The following is a 24,959-nucleotide window of genomic DNA, read 5'->3' as shown; positions in this document are numbered from 1 at the left end:
AGCATGCGTTCATCTACAGTGATTATGCATAAAAACTATTAGCTCAGATCAAGCTCCAGCTAGCCTAGTATCCTGTTTCCAGCAGTGAGCAGCCAGATCCCTCACATGGTGTGCAAGTAGCTTTCCCTTCTTGTTTTGCTTTTTAAATTGGTACCATTAGGGTTCATTTTGGCCGTCGGGGCACTTCAGTGCAGCCTTGGTAGTATGAATGTTGTAAATGCAGTTCTGAGGATCAGTTGACAAAGGTGAGTTTAGCCGGGAGAGGATTAAGGGGGCATGAAGGGGGATATGAAAACAGCTTTCGGATATCTGCAAGGCTGGGATGTGCTCTGATTCTCCAGGGGCAGGACTAGAGGCGATGGGTGGAAATTAAAGCACGTGGATTTCCGCTAAATTAGGATAAATGGCCTGGTGGGAAGAGCTCCTTGATGATGGGGCAGCGCTCCTTCCCTCCCCTGGAGGTATGCAGTCCAGGGCTGGGTGGCCAGCTGTTGTGGATGCAACCCCCCCCCCCGCTATCTCTGCTCACTGCCCCTGCTGGCCAGGTGCCGACAGCTGGGGAAGGCCGCTGGAGGCGGTGACAGGGAGCAGCCCACTAAGGCTGGACCCCCAAATCCCTCACGTGGAGCCCCAACTCTCTGGGAGGCTATCTGCCCCCTCCCCCACCCCACGCACACCTTGCACGTCCCTGCGTCGCCTCCAGTTGTCCCCCTCAGAGCTTTCTGCCTGAAGTTTTTTCCTGAATTTAAAGGCTCTCCTCTCCCCAGCCCATACATATTTTATTTTACAAGTAGAGAGGTCCTTGGGGGACGGAGGACACAGACAGACAGGCAATTAGCATGTGCAAATTTGTATGCTCTCCTGGGTCTTGCTTGCTTCCTTGGATGAGCAGGAACTTGCAACTGACCCGCTTAGCAGTAAAGCTGCTTCTGCCTGGAGGCAGTCCATGGGCTCAAAAGGAAACCCTACTGAGTTTAATGAGACTTATATCTAGATGCGCATATATAAGTTTTTATTCAAAATACCCATGAGCTTGTTCATTTCATTTTGGGGCAATCTTAGCAAGCATTCATCACAGATGGCATGGATTAATTACATGCTCATCCATCCAGAAGCTACTGCCAGTAGTTTCACTAGGTGATCCCAAGTTTTAGTATTTATTACACTGAATTGGATACAGATTTAGTCAGAGTAGGCTTACTGGTCTCAACAAGATTTTAGTTATTCCAAACTAATTTAAGTCCTTTTTCTTTCTTCAGGGAGCACACACTTCACTCCTCCATTTTATCTTCACAACAACCCTGTAAGGTAGGCAAGACGGCAAGAGTGAGTGACTGGTCCAAGGTTCTCAGAGAGATTCACAGCTGAGTAGAGCTGTTAAGCCAGGCTAAGCAGCCTTTGATGCTTTGGACTCGGACTTCTAGCATTCCTGGCCATTGGCCATGTAGGCTGGGGCTGATAGGAATGGAAATCCAAGACGTGTGGCACACACCAAGTGTGGGGAAGCTGTGCTAATCACTATATCACACAGTCGCTTATCATGAGGAGGAGGGGGAAATTCTCTCTCCTTGCTGTTTGTAATTCTGTAAACATCGACAGACGTCGCACAGGCCGTCCTAAGTCCGTTTGGAAGGAAACGGGGCAAGGCACGTAGTATGGGATGGGGCCGGCCGGCACACAAACATCTTTTTTCTCCGGGCAGGAAAAGGAGAATTTAGTGGATTACTGCTAGAGCATGCGCTGAAGATGCGCACCTGTTCCACAGCGGAGAACTTCTCCCACTCTTTTCCCATTCTGCCCATTCCCACCGGGAACCCATGACCAAAGGGCCACCCTGGGTGGCGCAGCATAGCCGAGGGTTAGCGCCAGTGAATCACTGATCAACAGATGCTTCCCCAGCAGGGTCGTGGCACCAGCTGCGGAGTGAAATCTGAATTGGTTTCAGTGACTGTTTGGAAAACTGCTCTGGGATTGCGGTTAGTCTTGTCCTAAGTTTTCGAGTGCTCAGCCTTCACCAATGTGGTGCTCCCCAGAGGTCTGGACTATGCCTGCCACTGCCCCGACCCACTGGCCCTCTGGGGTGGTACTGATGGGAATTGTAGTCCAAATCCACATGGGCTGCCTCATCAGAGAAGGCTGTTCTAGTGGAACAGAAGGTTCTCCTGGAGGAAGAACACCATCTGGACCAGAGACATGAACACTGATTTTGCTTTTGAACATCTGTAGGTGTTTTTGTGTTGCGTGTTCCAGTGCTCTTGCACGCAACAGTGTGATGTGGCTTGGTGGGTCTGATCAAAGGAGTGATGCACAATGGGATCTCCCCTGCACAAGACGGCTCAGCATTGTATCAGGTGTCAAGCAGAATCTGGAAGAGGTTTCCCAATAGGGAATCACCAAAGGCTCTCGGTGGACACCTAGCGGCTCCTGTATGTGATGCCACCAAATGCGTTCCTTACTCACAGAATGAGAGAGAGGGAGAAGTGATTTACATCATTCCTTAATGCCATTTGCAGTTCTTTGAATTCCTAAAGCAAAACAACCAACCAACCATGGAAGGGTTGGATATCCTTGGTCATGTAGACAGTACAAAACTCATAGTGTGCTACTACGCAATTCCAAGGATCTCAGCCCTTTTTGTTTCTTAAATGCATGAAGGTTCCAGCCCTCATATCGCAAGGAATGTGCAGTGACTTCATACACATAGTCTATCTATGTGTGTGAGATACATACACACAGAGACACACACTCTTCTATTAGTGATACCTACATCTAATATGTAGGACCTGACCTTCTGACCTGTATGGTTTCGTACCCTGTATACCTCAAGGAGACCTTAACTCTTACATGAAATTGCCTGGACACCGAGAACATTTCCTGAGGCCTTTCTCCAATTTCCATCACCATCTAAGGTAAGAGAGGCACCAATCCAAGGCCTTTTCGGCAGTGGCACCCTATCTCTGAAATTTTCTACCTATAAAGGCTTATCTAGCACTCACTGTGTTATGTTTTGGTGCCTTTTTATTGGCTTATGCCCATTAGATGTTGGGATGGGAGAACCAGGGATGCTCAAGCTTACTGAGATCCTCCAAACATCAGTATCAATCAAGTTTACCTCAGTCCTGTTCTCATTTGTGAACTGTGTTTCTTTTCATTCGAAAGGGAAGTGTGTGTATTTCCATCTGCATTTTCCAACTTCCTCCACTGACTAAAGAGAGAAAACACTTTAAAAATACACTTTTTAAAGCACTTTTCCCAAGAAAAATATGCATTCTTGAATATGATCACAAGTTCAGAAATGTGCAATCCATTTCAGGAAAATGTGCTCACACTTGGGGTTGTGAGATGGGGCAAATTCTGATGATTTGTGAATAGAAATGAAATTCCTGTATGTTCCAAATCAGATGTGCTAATATCTGGCAGTTTTAAGTGGTTTTAACAGCTACTACTGTTGTTAATGTGCTGATATTTCAGTCTAATACCATACATTATTATTCAGAACTCAGACCCATTTTGTTCCACAGGGCTTGCTGCCAGCTAGGTGGCTAAAGGATTTCTGAAGTACTGTTTTACATGATTTTGTTGTCATTAATTTTTTAATTGCTAGCTACTCTGGAAGAATGGGTTTTTCCTTCTGTGGGAGGGGGAATGGGGGGGGCAGGGGATCAAGGCTGGGATATGGAATGTAACAATTGGGATATTTCCTCTTCCAGATGCTCCAGTTATTAATTCATCCCCCTGAAGCAATGCTAAAGCCCCGGTGAAACCTCTAGTAGGTGCAGCTGGTACTGCCTACATCTGGGACAAAGGAAATGAAAGGATCAAGGAGTAATGAAAGGATACCTTGGGGAGGGCAGGCAGAGAAAGCTGCAACCTTGCAAACAAAAGACAGCAAGAAAAATGCAGAGGGCTTGAATATTGGTTGCTAGGCGATGCCACGTACAGCTCACAACAAACAGCCAATCCGAGAATTTATCTCATTGGTTGGCTGCACTACGATTTCAAAGTACTCCCCTGCCCCAGGAAAAAACGTGGTGGAATTTAAGAGCACACGCATATTTTAGCCAAGGGGCTGAATCCACGTCAGATGGCTTCAGCTAGCTCTTAATTCTGTGCCTGGTCTTACAAAACTGGGCAGCATGTTGTGTGCTCCCAGGCCTACTGCCAGCCTAAACATTCTGGGATAGCATAAGGTGGGGGGAGTTCATCCGGTTTGCTGACCCCCTTCAAGACAAAATTGTAAACTTTTTGTAGCATTATTTAAAAAGGGGTGTATGGAAAATTCAAGGGGACAGGCCCCCAGGGCCCACCCAGCTATGGGCCCATGCATTCTAGCTGGGGGGCAGTTACATGGGTGCATCACTTCATGTATTTTAGCACACAGTTGTCTGCATTTGCAGGCCCTCCCTGTGGACGAGGGTCTGGGAGACACCCATAATGAGTGCCTGCACTTCAAAACTGACCACTGTTCCAAAGCGGGAGTGGCACCCAGTAACCATCAGACATAATCATTCTGCCAAGCTTGCAAGTAAACCATCAGCCAAGGAAACACCATTTCTTCACCAAGACTACATTTCTGTGGTTACTTTTATTGGAACCCAGGTGTCAGGTCCATATATGCTTCAGATGGGCTTTCTTCAAAGTAGACACTCAAAACTTGCACTGTGCAAATACTAAACTCATTTCCAGATAATTGCCATGTCATGTTTGGCTGGGGTTAGGATTGCCTGCATTCTGGCATAAACTTGCATTACCTTTACTGCAATAGTAGACAAAAGGTGCAATCCTGTGCAGATTTAGACATCAAGAAGGTCCTACAACTCCCAGCACTCCCCATGCTAGCTGAGGAATGCTGGAATTTATAAGACTCTTCAGGTCTAAACCTGCATGGGATTGCACCCAAATTATGTTAGTTAAGGTGCCACGGCACTCTGTTGTTTCTATTTAAACTTATGGGCACTTTCCCCTAAGTAAACACTAACAGAATACATGTTTAGACAGGAAAACGTCCTGTAACTCCCAACATGCCCTAGCCAGCCATGCATTCTTTTCTTATCCAAACACACCTAGGACTTCGCGCTCACATGGCTACCCTCTGGAAATGCATTTAGTCCCTTGTTTACGCCTCTTTGCTCAGAAGAACGCCCCAGCGCCTTCGGTGGAATTTGCTCGAACTTGTACAGGACTGAAGCCTCCACAATGTACACTTCAGTACACGTGTGCTTTTTCCTTTCTACGCACGCACAGGATTGCGCCCTTATTTTATTCTTACACCGCCGGTCTGGGAGGCCGTAAACGCCATCCATTCGAGGAGCTGCTTCGAAGTCAACCCGCTTAGCACCATCGCGCGGCAACAATAAACATTCGAATTCACATTCACGCGGCACCTCCACTGCGGGAAAGGAGAATGCGGGCGAGGGAGCTCCGCCCACCGTACTCGGGGGCGGGGCACTCAACGTGGCTTACGTCTCCAGCCAATGGGAAGAGAGGGCACGGAATTTGGGCAGCCGAGCGGCTTCCCAGCATGCCTCGCGGCCCAGACTGAGAGCTGCGGCAGCAGTCGCCGCGGCGGCGGCGGCCATGGGGCCGTGTGTGCTGGCTGCGCTTTCCGGCGGACCTCTCGTCCTGCTCGCATGCGGAGCAGCCGCTGAGCGGCAAGGCGATGCGTCGGGCAGCGGGGAAACCCGCGACAGGCGCTTTCAGGGAGAGCGTGCAGCAGAGGCTGGCTGGCTTGAGCAAGCCGCAGCCGAGCTCTTCCCCAGCGGACCATGCGTAGTCTGACCGTCCGGTTGGAGTTAGGTGGGCTTCTTAGGTAAGGTAAGCGCGACTGTGTCCAGCCGATATTTCTGGCAGCCGGTCTCCCCGCCCTTCGACCTGGAAGGTAAGGACTTACGAGCAACTTCTTTTGTCTGGCAATGCACACGTGTGTTTGGCACATACGGGCAGAAGTGACTTTCTGTAATAGGAAGGGATAGAAATCTTTAAATAAGTGTAACCGATGCAGCTTTTTTAGGCATAAAGGTTCAAGTAAAGGGGAGCCCTCACGAGGACTCGCTGCTTGGGCCGCTCTTTTGATGATGCTTATATAAATTGGCACTCCTGGGATACATTTTGACTGTCAGGCATCGCAGCGCAGACTTAATGTAGGCAGTACTTATACTGCGAACGTGCCGCCGAGACGCTTCATCTCTGTCTAGATCAGTGGAAGAAGTGGAGCGGACGCTTCTAGTGAAAACGATTCCAGATTTAATCTGATCCCTCTGCGGTGCTAGGTTGGGGAAGTTGCCGGTGTGTAGACGGTACTGAGTGAGATGGATCAAATGTCTCCCTGGGTTTAAGGACAACCTTCCTTGCGCAGGTATGGCGGAGTTTAATTTTCCTAGGAAGTTGAACCATTATCCTGCTCTTCATAGATATATGCCTGAGCAAGGAAAGATTTGCCTCCCCTTATGAATTATTCTTGCCTTGTTACGCATGTGGCTAGAGCGGTGCTTTCATCCTTTGTGCTCAGTATGTGAAGATAGTAATATTTACATCGCGGTGTCAATATTTCATGGCTAACATGAATAGGGAGGGGTATAGTGTACCAAATGTATGTGTTGTACAATGAGTGGTGTTTTTAAATAAATACTGCGATGATGAGTGTGTTATCTGTAGGATTGTCAGTGTCCTGATCCTGAGGGGCTCTTGTGCATTTAATATTTGCATAGAAAGGGCCAAGGGATTGGGCAGCACTACAAAAAGGGAAGCTGCATCTACAGCATTTATGCCAGTGTGGCGTAACAGGACTCAGAAGGTCGCTTGAGCCTGTGCTTAACTGTGAAACTCCCTGAGTGACTGGCCCAACCACTGACTCAGCCAAACCAGCTCAAAGGGATGTTGTGAAGATAATACAGGGAGGAGCAAGAGGAGGAAGGCTTGGAATCCTCATAAGGGGGAAAACTGGGATATAAATATAATGTAATAATTATAATATTTTGAAAAGAGATGCCCTTTTACTTGGCCAGGAGTCTTCCCAAAAAGAACCAGCTACTGGGCATTGCCAACACATATTGAGAAGCATGAGCTACAGTCGGCACAGAGCCGGTTCTCTCAAGATGTGTTGAGCCTCGTCTCCAGCCAGCAGTGGCCATTCTAGTCTGATACATCTTGGGACAGAAGTGATTTAGACCCTATTTGACCTATTTAAAGCAATTTTGCTATACTGTGTAGCCAAAAAGATTCTCAGAGCTGTGCACAGATGCTCTTTTAAAAAAAAATCCAAAGCAACAAAGTATGACAGGCGCTGCACTCATGTATACAGTCTAAAATAATGTGCAGGGAAGAAAAGGGGGAAGCGGAGAGAAAAGGAAAACGGGGAAGTTTAGGCACCAGTTCAGAAACTGTAGAGTTCTCATAATGATCTGATGAGATGGGAACAGTTCAGGGAGAAGAGAGCCAGTGAAGCCCATCTTTTAGCTTCCCTTTTGCTTCCTCAGTTAAGCTGATAAAATTACTGCTGTCAGAATATTCTGACAGCTGCAGAATATTTCTCCTAGTAATTAATGAATCTTGCATGCAGATTCTGTACAGCTTGAAGTGCCTGATCCTGCCTAATCTTGGAAGCTGAGTAGGGTCAAGCCTGGTTCATAACTTAAATGTTGTAAACCACCCAGAGAGCTTTTGGCTACAAACGGTATGGAAATGTAATGTAGTAATGATTCCTTTCTATTTATTTATAGTATTTATATCTCACCTTTCCCCACAAGGATCCCAAGCAGCTTACACAAGTAACTCCATTTTTTCCTCACAACAACCCTCTGAGGTAGGTTATGTGGCACATCAGCGATCGGGCCAAAGTCACCCAGAGAGTTTCACAGCAGAATGAGAATAAGAATCCAGGCCTCCAGACTGGCCCAACGTCATCCAGAGAACCCCCTAAGCCTCTCCTAAGACAATATAGTGACAAAACCCATCCAAGATCTCATGTGATCTATGTCAGCAGACAGTTATCAACTTGTATTGTTATATCTGTATCCTAGCCTTTTGCCCAGTGAGCTCAGCATGTTTGTGCAAGTTGTTATCTCCCTCTCCCACTCTCCTACTCCTATTTCAAGCTAACCTCCTAACCTTGAAGAGTAGGTTAGCTTGAAATACCATGATTTGCCCAAGATTAACCAGTGTACCCTCTTCAGCTGAGTGCCGTCTCCCCAGTCCCAGTCTGAAGTGCTAGCTGCTTTTTATGAATGTAGAAATAATCTGTATGTGGACATTGAGAGTGTTTAGGAAAATAACTCCAGTATGGATTTTCATTATTTTAAACCAGCACTACCCATTCAAACAGGGGTCCCCAAACTCTTTTTAGATCTGTGAGCACACTTGGAAACTTGTGGGCAGCACCACAAAATGGCTCCCATGAGGATGTGGCTAGTCACAAAATGGCTGTTTTGAGGGCCTGGCTAGTCAGGAAGGGGTGGAGGGTGATAAATAACAAGGCTGCAAGCTGAGAGGGATGGAGAAATGGAAGGGCTGCTTTCTGGCCTGCCCTCTCTTCTGCCCACATAGATATTTCTTTTGCATGTACATTCTCTCCTCAGTCCTACTTCTTGTCTTCCTTCTTGCCTCCCCAGCTTTGAGCCTCACTTCTTCTGCCCTGCTCTCCCATTGTTCCTCTCTCACAACCCGCCCACCTCTTTATCTCATCACTTTCCCCCACTCCTAGCCTCACTCTGTCCCCTCACTCTACCCCTTAGCTCTTGAGTGGGGCAGGAACATGCCACAAGGCAAGTCAGCAGCAGCTTCAGGAACAGAAGAAGAACCTGGCCTCCTAAGCTTTTCCATTTTAAAAAATTAAAGGGGACATGGAGCAAAGCGCTTTGTGGAAACCATTGGGAGGTAGATGGCTGGGTACCCCTGCATTAAGGGGTTTCTTGTGACACAATTTATTAGAGAAAGAAAGGCAACTGGGAACCCTCAGAACTCTCAACCCAGCTAAGTAAAAAGCTTGGCTGTGTTGGAGATGATACGATTTGTAATCCAACACATCTGGAGCATGCCAGGTTGGGAAAGCCTGCAGTAGATTAAAAAGTGTGTGTGTGCTCTTGACAGTTTTCCCCAGGGTGCTGCTCTTGAGATATTGTGAGATTATGTAATCACTGGGTTCATCCAGTTCAAGGGTTGAGTGTGTATGAAGGTTGAAAATGGGTTTTTATGTTGTCCGAACCCAGTCAAGATAACAAACCATAATGAAAAATCCACAGTTCACAACCCAACAATAAACTTTGAGTTCTGTTCATGGGTTCTTTTTTTAACAATTTATACCTTGTTGGTATAGCCTTGTTCAGAAAACATAAGCAGCATTTTATTCCAAATGCAGTTCAATGGCAACCCATATTCAACGTGTTGTCTGAACCCAGTCGTTGTTAGCTGTGGGTTGTTTCAAAGCATGTGAGAGTACAACTTCAGAGCTGAGGGAGAAACATAGTTTGTTTGTTTGTTTTTGGATTAAAAGTAGGTTGTTTCTTCCTCAACAGCCCAGACTTCTGGGTTCAGATGTCACAAAGAACAACCCAAGAGCACCTTATGCAAAGCAGATATGGATGAGTAGTTTGGAGCCAACACGTTCACTTGGTTCTGCATGTGTTTGCGTAACTCCTAGCTAACAAACCATGGCTTATTTAATCAAACAAATCAGGTCATAGTATAAATAGCTGTTTTTAATTGAACTTGCCAGCATGTTGTTAATATTCACTTGGCACATGCAAAAGTCCTCAGGTGATGAGCTGCTTCTCATGGTGTGCAGATGGTTTAATTGCTTACCTACGAAATTTTCTTTTAATAGGGAAGTTGCTATTTATGGATGCAAGAGAAGAGAAGGAGGTAACCCTAATCTTTAAGCAGGTTGCTCCGGGTGACATTTCCTCTTCCCAGGGCAGCTTAGGCTGTGAGCACCATGCCCCTTCCCCGAGGTGACTGACCACCGGAGCTGAGGCTGGCTTCTGCGGGACTCTGTACGTGCCACAAGGATCAACATCCCTGTTGTGAATTCCTCGCACCTTAGCAGAACCCACAGGGGCTTGTGCCCGTGGAGCTTTTCTTCCCAGGGCCACGTTTAGCAATGCAGGGATACCCATAGCATGACGACAGAAAGAGCTGGGCTGAGTGTGCTTCAGTTTTGCATGCTCTCCTCTTACTCTGTTTTTGTGACAATTCTTGTGGTCTGTTCCTGTGTGTTCAGATTATAAAGCAAGAGCACATTCTTGGGAACTCCTTAATGGTGAAGGCAGAAATGATCTGTCATGTGTTCCCAAGCATGCGCTTTTGCTTCAGTGGCTCAGACCAAGGGTCAGGGTTCCTCACAAAAGTCCCAGCACCCAGCAGGCACCTGGTGGTCCCCAAAAATGACCTGGGCTCTGGTGCTGGGAGATACTTCCCTAGCCAGCCTTACGCATCCCACACCAAACCCTGTATGTGATCTCTCGCCAGTGGCGCCCCCAGGGAAACCAGTCTTCCATCACTGAGTTTTGGAGCCTAAGAGGAGTCCTGTTGCATTAGGCTGAAGGCCTGTTTGGTCCAGTGTCCCGTTTCCCTCCATAGCTGGCACAATCCCTGCAGGACGTACACAGACGAGGCATGAGCATATTAACATCCTCTTGCTCATACTCCCAGTCACTGCTTAGCGAGCCTAGGGAAGTTGCTTCTAGAAGATGTAGTGGTGGCCACCGAATCAGAAGACTTTGAAAGGGGTTTGTACAAGCTCATGGAGGACATGTCCTTCGTTGGTTGTTTGCTATCCGGTATCGGGCAGTATGCCTATATAGAGCAATTGCTGGGGATCATGGGCCCAGGCCTGATCCTCTCACCCATCTGCTCCAGCATTCTCTTCCCAAAGTGACCCACACGACACTCCCAAGCAGGACATGAGTGCAACAGCCCCATCTTGCCTGTGGTGGACATAGGTACATGATGGACATTGGCATGCCACCTGGTGATGGAGGAGGCCTCTAGCTCTCAGAACTTGTTGCTGGTGGTGGCCTTCTCCCCAAGGACATGAGAAATGTCTCCTGGCCTTCTGGCAGGCTCAGGCAGAAAATGGATCCTTCCCATCACCTGATTTTTTTGACTGGTGATGCAGAGCGTTGGAGCAGGTCCGGCTGCGATGTGTCCTGCCACAGGGCCCCTCCCCTCAGTGGCATTTCTCTGTCCAGAAAGTCGTAACTGGCAGATGGGGCTTGCCCACGATGCTGAGAAAATACTTTGAATTCCTCGGAGTCAAGCTTCACCTTTTAGGGGTCAGTAGTGAATTCTTCACACGCTCCAAGAGCTAGCAAAAAAATTACACATTCCTTCATGTCAGCATTATATTTATGAGCATGTGGGTGACCGTGTAATATGAGCCGATTCTTATCGTATTTCTCTCCCCAGCCGCCTCTCTTCTGATTTACCAGAGATCTGGGAGCAGCTGTAGAGACTGAGCTCCTGACACAGCCTGCCTTTGCTGCTCTCTGCATCGATGGGTGGTCCGTCCTCAGGGCGGGGGGTCAATGCGCTGGTGGTGGAAAAGGACCGTGCTGCAGTGGCAGTGGCTGCATGCCGTGGCCATTCACCCCACAGCGTGGCCCTTAGCGGTTTAGGCTGCAAGGGAGTATACCACGAGTGGGGTGCCTGTGTTGTGGTTTGCTGACATTTGGGCTCATGAGGAGCAAAACGTGGAATTGGCCTGTCACAGTAGACCAGCCGTCCCCAATCTTGGGTGTCCCCCAGATGTTTTGAGGTTCAGCTCCTATCAGCCCCACTCAGCAGGGCAATGGGTCAGGAGCTTTGCTGTAATCCGAAGCATCTGGAGGGCACTAGATTGGGGAAGGCTGGAGCTGGGCTAGGTGGACTGGTGGCTTGACTTGGCGTAAGGGCAGTTCTGTCCACTCCGTGAACAACGAGCTCTGGGTGATGGGGCTTTTTAGCCTGCAATCCCCCATACCTGGAAATAGCTTCCATTGAACTCGGTGGCCCTGCTTCTGGGGAGGGTCATACTGTTAGCAGGCTGAGATCTGGCATGTGACCTAAGAGCTGCACAGGTGTGGTCAGGTTGGAGCTCACTGGTGAGTTAAGGATAGTGCGGAGTGATAGACACTTGCTTTGCATGCAGAAAGTTCCAGGTTTGATCTCCAGCAACTCCCACTTAGGCTGGGAAGGAAACCCTGGAGAACCCCTGCAAGTCAGTGTCAGCAATGCTGGGCTAGCCGGAGCCATGTTCTGACTCAGTATCCTGCAGCATCTTATGCTCCTACATATAAAGGGTTGGGACTGGATGGTGAAGTCCAGTTCTCCCTATTCAACTCTACTGGGGTTTGAGTGTGTGAATCACACACCCACACCCTGGTGGGGCAGTGGGGAGAAAGCTACCCATTTGCTTGATGACGTGGTTGCCCCCTTTGCAGATTTTTCCACAAAAGTCAGTAGCCCATTACGATGTTTACTAGCTCAAACTCCCCCTGCATCATTTTAAAAACATTTTTTCTTTATTTGTATGATTTATTATCTGCTTTCCATTAGAAAATATTCCCAAGGTAGGGAATGCAACTGGAGATCGGAAGGGGAAAAGGTAGATGGGACACCCCTGCACAGAGCTGGTTGCTGGGATTCTTGCACAGGATGCTGGGCTAGGATTTTGGTCCCATCCACCAAGTTAGATCCTTTGGTCTTCAACAAGGCTGTATACTTAGGATCACTTAACACTGATCAGTGGTGCCTTCTTGTTTAATGCAACAAAGAGTCTTGGCATCTTCACCTAGCATATTTATGATCACCTAAGTTTTCATGACTGGCTAGGGGGTACAAGAAACTGTAATCCCAATATATTTGGAGGGCACCAGGTTGGAGAAGCCTGTGCTCGAGTCCCCTTCATCAGATGCACAATTATCCTGAGTAGATCAGAATATGCGCTCTTTGGTGTAGGTTCAGCTTCTAACTTAGGATATCATCACTTGTCTCTGATGAAGGGGACTTCAGTCCACAGCAGTAACTTTGATGGTCTTTAAGATACCAAAAAGCTGTCTGTTTCTGTTGCAATCCCTCTGGGAAGCCTTCACTTCTAAGAGATTTTGAGAGTGTGCTTTTGCTTCACAAATTAAAAACACATTGATAGACTACAGGGCTGTGTGTGATTGCACACACTGTGCAAGACTGAAGTCAGCCACATCTGGCTGGAAGGAAGGAAGGAAGGAAGGAAGGAAGGAAGGAAGGAAGGCGAACCAGGTCTTGGTGCGTGGTCAGCTGCAGACCCAGGTAAGTGACGATTAACAAAGCTGCCTGCAACCAGCTGGAGTCTGAGACTCTTGGCTCCACAGGGTTGGAACTGTGAATGTTAACCTGAATGTATTATTCCAAACCTCCACAGAGCTTCTTCAAAGCAGATCCTTCTTTTGATTGCCGCTGTTGAACCAGTCATGTGCGTATGGCCCCTGTTTTCACTGGGATTTCTTCTGTGTGATGTTCTTCAATTATTTTACTATTTCCATGTCCTTTTTGCACATAGGAGGCTGGCTACTTGACCCACCAGTTTCAGTAGGATGTGGGGGTCTGGTTTGAATCCCTCTGAACCCGAATTAGCCTGTGCTTCCCATGAGCTGGCTGAGGGTTGGGGGGTTAAAGAGATGGGGAAACCTACGGCTGAGGTTATCTTGACAGTAGTGACCTCAGTATACACTCACCCCAACATGACAGCAATTGCATTGTGTGAATTAGCAGCAGCCCCTCTGTTTCAGTTTGTAGCCATGTCGGCCTTCAACTTTCCAACTTGAGGGCCAGTGTGACTGCCCCAAAGTGGGGTGGGGTGACCCCAGAACAACCTAAGGAAGTGGAGCCCCTGTTGAGGGGAAAATGGGAAACCAGGCCGAGGAACTAGAATGGAGTGGCTGGAATCTGAACAGAGAGTTCGCTATCCTCCTCCATTTTGTTGCCGGTCTCACATATATCCTGTTTTGCAAAACCGCAAGTGGGGATCCTGAATGAAACATGAACTTTATACATGCCCAAGCAGAATATCATTTCTCCTTCAGCTTTTCTCCTTAGGTAAAGAATTTGGAATATCAAAATTATGTTGGTCACCCTTCTGTGATCTTGTGCCTTCAAGAGGTTTTGGAAACTCCCATCAGCCAAACGTGGGCAATGGACAGGACTGCTGGGAGTCATATTCAAAATGTCTGGAGGGACCAGACTGGGGAAGGCTGGTGTGGTGTCCTTCCTGTAGGTTTGGAGTATACAGACAGACTATCTGGCAAAATACTACCTGGTGAGCCAAAAGAAGTCCCTGCCCCATCATCCCAGGGCTGGGGAACTGGTGAGCCTCTAGGATGTTGGGGGACTCCGTGTCCCATGAGACACAGCCCATGTGGCCAGTGATCAGGAATTATGTAAATAGTTCAACAACATCTGGAAGTTCACCTGCTCAACCAACCGCTCTGGATGATCAGAGAGAGAGGGCGCAGTCCTGATCATGTTACTCAGCAGGAACCCACAGCGCAAGGCGGGACCTCTTCTCTGGTAAATGAGGCTGGGACTGCAGCTGCATCTTATGTCAAAGACAGAATTCCTCTCCTCCTGCTTTCTCTGCTTTGTCCAGATGCAACACTGGAACCCTTTCGCCTTTCGGGGCACCGCAGGGAAGTGTCGTGTTCCTGTGAGAAGAGGTGACCTGTCTCTGCGGTCGCAAAAGGTACTTGGGGTGGCGGGGAAGTCAGGCCCAGGGTGCCTCCCACAAAGGCGTGTCTTTACGTCCTCTGTATAGACACGTAAGAACTGGAGGCAGAGCACGAGGACTGAGGCAAAACTGAGAGCACAGCTGCTGCATGGAGACTGTGCCGTGGTCTTCAGCCCGACACTTAGTTGCAGGCCGTCCCTGCTGGGTGGTCTGCCGGTGGGGTGGGGTGGGAAGGAGCTAAAGCCAGAGGAAGGAATGCTTTTGGAGGGGCTGGTGGCAAGTGACCCCCTGCCAGCCCTGCAGGGACTGGATGCCCACGCCCTCAGTGGCACCCAGAGGGCCCTTCTGCTGGTCTCTGAGCAGGCCTCTGGCTTTGCCTTATGCAGGAAGGTGTTGTGAAGGTGAAGCCACCCAGCACAAGTAGCAGCCGGCGCGCACTAGCCGCTGACTAGGATTGGATGCTTCACCTGCACTCTGCTCCCGTCCCCCACCTAGGAGAGGACGTGGCCAGATGGGGGAATTCCACAGGCCAGATGGGGGGCCTTGTGGGCTGGAGGTGCCCCACCCCTGCTCCACAGCCTAGTCTTGGGTGCTCCAGGTGCTCAGATCTGCCATTACCATTATCCCTGACCACTGACTGTGCTGGCCAGGGCTGAGGCTGGCACAGCAGGAGGACCACAGGTCGCTTCATAGGCAAGGGAGCAGGTGGCAAACCTGTTCGTACACCCACTGCAGCATTGTCTGGACCCCCCACCACCATTACGTGCCAGTTCCTCCATGGCTGTGCTCTAGACCTGTTAGGATGGGAAGCTGGAGAGCCTCCACTAAGGTGGTTTTACTGCTACCTGCCAGGACAGTGCCACAAGATAAGTTTCAAAAGATTTCCCCACTCCCTGGAATTTACCTTGGAGTGCCAACAGTATTCCCATTTCTCTTCCCTGATGTGTGATATTTCTGCAGTAAACTCTTAACAGGATCGGGCTTGGCTGATGCCAGTCTTTAAGCAGTGCCTGACATTCTCTCTCTCCTTTCCCTCAAACCCCAGTGAGGCATTGAGTTTTTAAAACTTGTGTTTGGAAATGGTAATGAGTTTGAGGGTTTGCTTATATACTGAGAGTAGGTAATTCTCACTTGTTTCAACAGGCTGTGGTCACTGCATGAAGCACACATTCTGCCTGCTCCTGATAGCAGCCAAAAACCTCCCCCACAACTTATCTATTTGGCAAATTCTCCTAACTGAAATTCCCAGAATCCTGTGGGAGACGCCATGGAAATTAGCATGGTATAAAATGGGCATAGATTTGTAAATGCATGTAGTGCCTTACCCCTATTTCTAAGGAACGGTGACAAATGATTATAAGGTGTACGGATACCTGCATTTGCAATGTGTGTGTCTTTTCTACATGATCTGTTCATTGCTACTTTATTCTAAATGAATTTTATTCACTTTGGTGGGATCTCTCCTCCACCTCCAGATGGCACTATAATTCCACATTTTCTTAGTATGCGCAGGTAAGGTACTTGTACATTAATAATATTTACATGTGTCTTTTTTAACCTTATTCAGGGATTTCAATATGCAAACAAAACAAAAACAGTCTGGCCAGGAAATGTGTGTTCTGATTTTCTTTTCCTAATCACTTTTAGAAGATGCTCATTCTTTTAATCCAAAGAGAAGAGCAGATCTAGGGATGTCTACCACAGATGATTGTTCCTGCAACCTGGCACTTTGAATGTTATACACAAATTCCCAGAATTCCTTGGGGGAAGTGGAAACTGATTCAGGATGGAGGGGCTAGAGCAGCATTGAAGGTATGAGCAAAACATCACATCGCATTGTGGTCGGACAATTATGTCTATACAGTTGGAGCATTTGAGTAAGCACTTTGAACCTCTCAGTTTGTTGTGCTAAGTACTGTAAATGCCCAGGACAAGCTTAAGCTTCACGTATCAGCAACAATATACAGAGATAGTGATCTTTTGGGTTCTAGGTGTTGTCTAAGGTCCATAGCTTGTTTTGGATTCCCAGCTCCAGGGGCTGAGAACTTTGCACCATCCTTGGACTTAAGGGTCGGATCTTCTCCCCCATCGCTTTGCAGCTGATGCAGAAAGACCCTGAAACCTCAGGGGTGGGGGAGGGGGGAAAACAGGAGTGACCAGGATATGAGAGGTCCCCTTCTGAGGCTTTCCACCTAGATGGCCAAGAATGCCCATCTCGTGAGAAGGCAGAAGGAAAGGAGCAGGGAGGTGGGGATAACCTCTGCCACTCTGCACTGGAGGATTTGGAACATGTGCTTCTCTCTATCAGACCACCTGCTAAGCCATTTTCAGGAAACAGTTTTTGTTGGTTGTTTTGAATTTATACATGGAACTTTTTCTGCATGCCCCAGAAAAAGAATATAGTTTCCATGTTCCAAAATGCTGTCTCAGTGGTTGTCCTGAATGGATCGCTGCTGATTTCAGCCTCCCAAAATGACCCTTTAGGTGTTTTGAACTGCAGCTCCTATGAGTTCCAGCCAGTTTGACCAGTGGCCAAAAGTGACACCAGTGGCAGTTCGAAGCAGCAAAGGGGTGTCAGGCTGGGGGAGGCCGTTGTGGCTTTTCTCCCTTCAGCCACATCGATGATCACAACCTGTTTCTATGAAACAGAATTCCAAAATGCAGCTTACATAGCCTGACCTTCCTCCTACCCTGAGCAGTTCAGAGGTTTGAGATTCCGTGACATCACAGCAGTTCAACCAGCGATCAGGAGGGGTGTTGTATGGCGCGATTTTACGGACGAGACCAGAGACAGGTTGGAATTATCGAGAGAGAGATTTATTTTTCCTGCAGGGACCAAGCACTCTAGGAGTGTGGTGCTGAGCAGATCGAAGGCAGGATTTTTATACTCTTCCATACTTATGCTTGAATGACAGCGAACAATAGGGGAACAATAGGGGAAAGCACATTTGCACATTTATCATGCTAAAGCAAGCAAGCGTGGGTACAAGGGCATAGCGTCTGCGGTGATACTGGTAATGCTGGAGCGTAGCCTGCTTTGTTGTCAGCCTTGTGTAGCGTGCACATCCGTGTTCGTGTCCTTGTTCTCATGTGAACAGGACACCCTGATCATGCTTTTTACTCGTGATGAGCTATGCCCTGGCTACATGCTACTTGTGATGAGCCATGCCCTGGCTACATGCTTGATTATGAGGGGGGTTACAACAAGGGGGATGCCCTCGAAGAGGCAGCGACCAGGGTTTTCACCCGGGAATGACTGAAAAATGCTGCGAGTCTGGCCTCCCGCACGGCGTGCCCGCGCTGTTCTATGCGTGGGCACGCAAGAACTGGAGGCAGATGGAGTTGGGCAGAGGCCGTTCTGTGCAGGGCTGGCCACCACTCTGTCCTGTTCCTGGATCTCCAGCCATACATTCCCAGTCCATGTGCTTGAGCGCTTGGGCACAGACCAGGAGCAGGGCTCTGCTTGGATTCCCCAGGGCCAGTTCTGCATATCTTGTTGCCTTTGCTGCATTTGGAAGCTCCCCAGCACAGCCCTGGAAGTTCCCCACCCCAGCTTAGTCCATTTGTTCTATTTATTAAGCTGTTCCTTTTTTATTTAAAAGGGTGTTTTTGTTAGAACTGGCTGTCCAGATAGGCAGTTTTGTCTCTTCCTCTGGTCCGAGGTGGCTGTAGGTCCATTTTATCTATTTCATTGAAGTGCATGCTTTTGTTCTTTGCTCTTTGCTCATTTATCTACTTCATCATTATTTATTTTATGTTAAATAATGACCAGATGGGGAATGGCTGGATTGCAGCAACAATCCAAATGAAGGAGTAAGCGTGTGCTTGTGGGTAGGTGTGCGCACTGGTGCCTCGGCTCAGGAACTTAATCCGTTCCACAACTGGCCGCAACCTGAATTGGTCACAAGCCGAGTCAAATTTCCCCATAAGGTTCCATGTGAATCAGATTAATCCATTCTGTAAATATATTTTTTTTATCACGAAAATTTGAAACAAAGTAACAAAGTACAGTAGAGAAGAGTAACCTAGGTGAGGGGGAGGTTATTGTTTGGCGGGAGAGCCAAACGATAATCATGCGAGAGCGATCGTGCTTGGGGTGGGGAGGAGATGGCCACGATTGCGATCATGTCCATGCAGGGAAGACGGCCACGGTCATGATCGTCACCTGATGCAGAGTTTGCGACCTGAGGCAAAATTTTTCCAAAATTTCTGTGTGTGACCCAGTTTGGTCGTGAACTGAGACATTCATGAACCGAGGTACCACTGTACATCTGTGTGATATGCCTCTCTATTTATTTATATGTTTAGAGAAATGTAAAGTGTACAGTTGAGGATGTGTAGCTACCCTGCACCACCTGGTACCCCCAGATATTTGGACCACCACTTCCCTCTGCGCCATGCCTGGATTCACTCCATGGATACTGGAAGCTGCAGTCCACAGCCTCTCAAGGGCACCAGGTGGGGGAATGCTGATGCTCTCACGGGTCTTCCGGTCCCTTTGAGACCAGGGCTGGAGTGCCTCTACTTGGTGTTGGGCGAACGAGACAGTTTGGGGATTCTACTGGTGTACCATGCACCTTTCTGCCCAGCAGTCTCCCTATCTGAGCTGACAGAGACCGTCTCGGACCTGGTGTTGAGGACCCCCAGGATGTTGGTCCTGGGGGACTTCAATCTCCATGCTGAGTCTGGACTGACCGGGGCGGCTCAGGACTTCATGGCCTCTATGACGGCCATGGGCCTGTCTCAACACGTCATTGGCCCGACCCATGAACGTGGACACACTCTGGACCTGGTTTTCTCGACGGGGCAGGAAGAGGATGACCTGAGGGTGAGGAACTTATGTTTGACTCCCCTGTCATGGTCAGATCACCTCCTGGTGAGGTTTGTGCTCGAGAGCGGCCTCTCCCTCTATAAGAGTGCGGACCCGATTGTATGGGCCCGCCCCCGGAGCCGGATGGATCCGGATGGATTCCTGAGGGCCCTGGGGGAGTTTCCGGCTGACAAGACTGGTGCTCCTGTCGAGGCTCTGGTCGAACTGTGGAACGGAGAGATGACCAGGGCTGTGGACACGATCGCTCCTAAGCGTCCTCTCCCACCGGGCAGAGTCCGCTCTTCCCCTTGGTATACACCTGAATTACGGGCGATGAAGCGAGTTGGGAGACGGCTAGAGCGTAGGTGGAGGAAATCACGGGATGAATCTGACCGAACACACTTGAGAGCCCACTATCGGGCCTATGCTGTGGCAGTGAAGGCGGCGAAAAAGAAGTTTTTTCCGCTTCCATTGCCTCCTCACAATGCCGTCCGGCGGAGCTTTTTCGAGTGGTGCAAGGCCTGGTTCGCCTGGGTCCTAAGGAAGATCCGATGCCACCCTCAAAGGCCTGCTGTGACGACTTTGCCAGGCATTTCAGGGAGAAAATCGCTCAGATTCGTCACGAGCTGGACGCCACTAATGAATCAGAGGTCTCTGAGGAGTCGCCAATGCCACCGTCTGGTCCAAAATTATTGGAGGAATTTCAATTATTGCAGCCCAATGATGTGGACAAGGTGCTTGGAAGAGTACGTCCCACCACTTGCCCATTGGATCCTTGCCCGTCTTGGTTAATAAATAACTCCAAGCACGGGATTGGGACCTGGATCTTGGAAGTGGTTAACGCTTCTCTGAGGGAGGGTCGAGTGCCTGCCCCTTTAAAGGAGGCGGTAATACGACCGGTCCTGAAGAAAGCGTCACTGGATCCAGAGATGGCCACTAACTATAGACCTGTGGCCAACATCCCGTTTCTGGGCAAGGTGTTGGAGCGAGTGGTGGCGGGACAACTCCAAGCACTCTTGGATGAAACTGATTATCTGGATCCTTTTCAGTCCAGCTTCAGACCCGGGTACAGTACTGAATCTGCCTTGGTCGCCCTGTACGACGACCTGTGCAGGGAGAAGGACAGGGGGAGTACATCCCTGTTGGTTCTTCTGGACCTCTCGGCGGCTTTCGATACCATCGACCATGGTATCCTTCTGGATAGACTTGCGGGATTGGGGGTTGGAGGCACTGCTTTGCAGTGGTTCCGCTCCTATCTCAACGGTCGATTCCAGAAGGTAGTGCTGGGGGACCATGTCTCTACGTCATGGCACTATGCCATGGGGTACCACAGGGCTCCATTCTATCCCCTCTGCTATTTAACATCTATATGAAACCGCTGGGAGAGGTCATCAGGAGGTGTGGGCTGCGGAATCATCAATATGCTGATGATACCCAGCTTTACCTCTCGTTCTCCACTAATCCAGGTGAGGCAGTGGCTGTGCTGAACCGGTGCTTGGCCGAGGTAAGGGAATGGATGAGGGCCAATAAACTGAAACTCAGCCCAGACAAGACGGAGGTCCTGTTGGTTGGCGGATCGGGTTTCGGAGAGGGTGGATTTGACCAGGTCCTGAATGGTGCAACACTCCCTCTTAGGGATAAGGTCCGCAGCTTAGGAGTACTCCTCGACCCGGAGCTTTCTTTGGAAGCTCAGGTGACAGCGGTAGCGAGGAACGCCTTCCTTCAGCTTCGGCTGATTAATCAGCTGCGCCCCTACCTGGAGTACGACTGCCTGGCGACGGTGACACATGCGCTGGTGACTTCCCGCCTAGACTTCTGTAACGCGCTTTACGTGGGGCTTCCCCTGAAGACAGTCCGAACACTTCAATTGGTGCAAAATAGAGCTGCCAGGTTGCTGACGGGGACGGGGCGTTATGCTCACATGACTCCAGTCCTCCGTCAGCTTCACTGGCTTCCCATTGAAGCCCGGGCCCAATTCAAGGTGTTGATTATGACCTATAAAGCCCTAAACGGCTTGGGTCCTGGCTACCTGAACGAGCGCTTACGTCCGTATATGCCCGACCGCCCCTTGAGATCTGCGGGAGAGTCCCTTCTCCGGGAACCCTCCATGAAAGAAATTAGGAGAGTAAGTACCCGGAGGAGGGCTTTCTCTGCGGTGGCGCCCAACCTATGGAATTCACTCCCCAAAGAGGTCCGCCTGGCTCCGTCGTTACTGGTTTTTCGGCGCCAGGTAAAGACCTTTTTATTTAAACATCATTTCAATTGTTAAAACATATGATCTGGCCAGGGCAACTTCTTCTTCCTTCTCTTTCTCCTCCTATATTTTTATTTTATACTGATAATTCTAATTTTATATTTGTAAATCAATGTATTTTTTGTATTTTTGTATTTAATGGTAATTTATTATGTACTATTGTATTTCAATATATTTTATCATGTTGTAAGCCGCCCCGAGGTTTCGTCAAGGGGCGGCATAGAAATGTTATAATAATAATAATAATTTTATTTATCCTTTTATTTTATTTCTATGCCACCCAGTAGCTGAAACTTTCTGGGCAATACATAATGGTTGCTAAAATGCAATAAAATATAAATATTAAAAATAACATAAAATAAGCGAAAATAAAGTAAGCATAAAATAAGCATCTTAAACCCATTTTTAACTACTAAACTAAGAAACTTCTAACAGGTAATGACAAAGACAAGTCTGCATTGCTTGGCTGGCTAAAAATCACTGACAGTGCAGCCCCCGCCCCATGTGAAATATATAGGAAGGTACGTGCTGATAATTATTGGGAGCAAAAAGAGGTGCAAACCTTAAATTCTCACTCTGCAAGTGAGGGGAGGGAGGTGATTGTAATTTATTCTCCTTCCCCCTTCCAGCCACCTCCCATGTCCTCCAAAATCTGTGGCGGGACTGGCTAGGAGAGTGCGGGAGGCAGCACTGAGGCCTGCAGTGAGAAAGGGGAGTCCAGGAAATCTCCACCTGGGCTTCTGCTAGCAGGAGTGAGTCCTCTTGGCAAATGGAAGGGAAGATCACTGGCTGCAGGGGTTGTACAGTTATCGTTCTGTGTAGCCTGAAGTGCTTGATCCTGCCTAATCTTGGAAGCTAAGCAGGATCGGGCCTGGTTGGAATCTGGATGGGTGACCTCGATGGTATGAACCAGCCGGAGAACTTTGGCTATGGGTAATATAAAAGTGTAATGAGTGACAACAACAGCTTCCATATGATGGGTTTCTTTATGAAATGTGATTAGATGGTGGGGTTCTCAGAGCCTCTGAACAGCTGGAAGCAGGTTGGGGGTTGCAGGTCAGAGGGGAAGCAAAGGGAGAAGCCCCAGAAGAGAGGAAAGGAGCACCCCATTAACTTACCTCTAGGGAGCATCTTGTAGGTCATGCAGGAAACATGACCAGTCATAGGATGGTGTTCTGTATATTTTGCTTTATCTGCTTGGCTTGTTGACTTCATTAGAAAGTTATGAAATGGTCACGGGTTTTTTGGGTTTTTTTGTTTTGTTTTTTTTGAAGAAGCAAAAATACAAATGGCTGCTCTCAAGGCGAACCACTGGTGCACCAGCAGTTTTGCCTGCATGTGGGGACGGGGTGCCAAAATGTGCTGTTCTCACACATTCAGGGGTCTGGCAAGACCAGTAATGCACTGAGTGAGATTCTGGAAGCTGCCCTGGAAGTTCTGCCAAAGGCAGCATGAACATCTTTTGAATAAAATAGCCACATTGATGTAGTCTCAGAAGTTTGAGGCTGCAACCTCTTCAACTGTAAAAAGCTGTGGGAAAGGCTGACTCGAAAACACAAAGAATGGGGTTCAAACTCTGCAAGAGTGTGCAGTACAGTGCCTTTATTTCCTACAAAAGAAATGATGATTGTCCCCAACTTTGTCCGTAGGAGATGCTGGTATGAGCAGCTCAAGAACGGGTGTGATGCCTCGAAAGAAATGCAAGCTGGAGAGGAGAGTGAAACTCCAAGAAAGGGGCCGCGATACCTGTCCAGTGGGTATGGTCCATGAGATGGGACACGTCCCATCCGCACCAAGAGCTGTTGTCCTCCATTTCCCCTGCAAGGTCCCCCTTGGCTGGCACATGGGATCCCTTCTTGCACATCTGTCTGCCTGCCATGTTCCTTTCCTTCTCTGCTACTCAGGTGTTCTCTTCCTTCTGACTACCTAGCAAGGACGGTCCTGTGCCTGCCTACACCTGAGCCTTGCTGCCCGCTGTGCTAAAGAAGGAAATGTGCTCTCTGTAATGTCAAATAAAACAGCTCCCATAAGGTGAATGGTGTGCTGCTTTTCGCACAGTCGGGCCGTGCAAGGGACCTGGGGACAGGCTCTCGGGGTACAAACCACAGGTGGATGGATGGCCTGCAGGCCTTGGCCTCCACCTGGGGCCCTCACCCTGGGGGCAGGGAGCAATCTGTTCAAGTCGACCAGTGGTCTTAGTCAAACTGGTAAGGCATGATGGGAGTTGCAGTCCTATGCAAAGGGAGGCACCGAGCTGAGGAGAGCGTGAGCTACTGTATGGAGGTTTTTGCTAGCTCTTTCAGGCTTCTCAGCAAGTCCTTTTATGTTCTGCACTGGGGAGGAGCTGTATGCCTGCCCCACGTCAGTGGCCCGTGGATGGGAGTGCATGCTGGGCACTGCCTTCAAGAATACTCTCAGGCTTTCCTTAGAGCAAAGCAGCTGGGGCTGAAGCACCAAATCTTTTTACCTTTCCTGGCCAACCCTTAGCACAAAGTTGGGCAACTTGTGGCCCTGCAGATATTACTGGACTACCAACTCTCATGAGCCCCAGCCAGCATGGGAGGTGCCATTCAGCAGCTGCATGTACCGTGTCCCTGACTCAGAACATAGAATCATAGAATAGTAGAGTTGGAAGGGGTCAAGAATGCCATCGGGTCCAACCCCTGATGTTGCAGGACACCAGTTTACACCATCCCACTCAGATGGCTGTCCAGGTTCCTTTTGAATGTCTCCAGTGTGGGAGAGCCCCCCACCTCTCTAGGCAGCTGGGTCCACAGTTGTATTGCTCTGACCGTGAGGAAACTTCCTGATGTCCAGCCTGCATCTGGGTTGTCGCAGCTTGAATTAATTATTCTGTGTCCTACCCTCTGGCATCAGCAAGGAGAGACCTTGCCCTCCCTCTTTGTGACAGCCTTTGAGGTACTTAGGGATACCGTGTCCCCCTCAGTCTCCTCTTCTCCAGGCTGAACATGCCCAATTCTCTCAGTCTCTCCTCACAGGGCAGTGTTTCCAAACCCTGGATCCTTTTTGTTGCCCTCCTCTGGACCCCTTCTAATTTACCTGCATCTTTCTTAAATCTTGAAACATGATTCAATGGTTTATCAGAGAAGCTGAGTGGAAGCTTCTGCTGGTGTAGAAACACCATCCTTTCCTGGCTCCCTTATTTCTGCTGTCATTGATACAGGCAAAGGGCTCCTGTGCTTCAACACACCTTTTTGCGC

At 48.8% G+C, this 24,959-nt stretch overlaps 1 long non-coding RNA gene across 7 annotated transcripts; it reads left to right on the top strand.

Moving 5' to 3' along the window:
• The first annotated feature begins 5,563 nt into the window (after positions 1–5,563).
• On the top strand, positions 5,564–23,774 carry LOC123017933. Of its 7 annotated transcripts, XR_006413694.1 has the most exons (6): positions 5,564–14,689; positions 16,322–16,486; positions 18,983–19,132; positions 22,174–22,259; positions 22,368–22,640; positions 23,388–23,774. It is a non-coding gene; the product is annotated as an uncharacterized LOC123017933 (long non-coding RNA). The 7 variants fall into 7 exon arrangements; XR_006413696.1 differs by lacking the exon at positions 18,983–19,132; XR_006413697.1 differs by lacking the exons at positions 22,174–22,259; positions 22,368–22,640 and having other exon boundaries at positions 5,565–9,855; positions 11,401–14,689.
• The last annotated feature ends 1,185 nt before the right edge of the window (positions 23,775–24,959 follow it).

This window comes from Varanus komodoensis, unplaced genomic scaffold (assembly GCF_004798865.1).
Source record: "Varanus komodoensis strain SLA01 unplaced genomic scaffold, ASM479886v1 scaffold105, whole genome shotgun sequence".
Classification (NCBI taxonomy): Eukaryota; Metazoa; Chordata; class Lepidosauria; order Squamata; family Varanidae; genus Varanus; species Varanus komodoensis.
The sequence above is the reverse complement of the archived record's forward strand: the minus strand, read 5'-3'. Positions and strand labels throughout refer to the sequence as shown.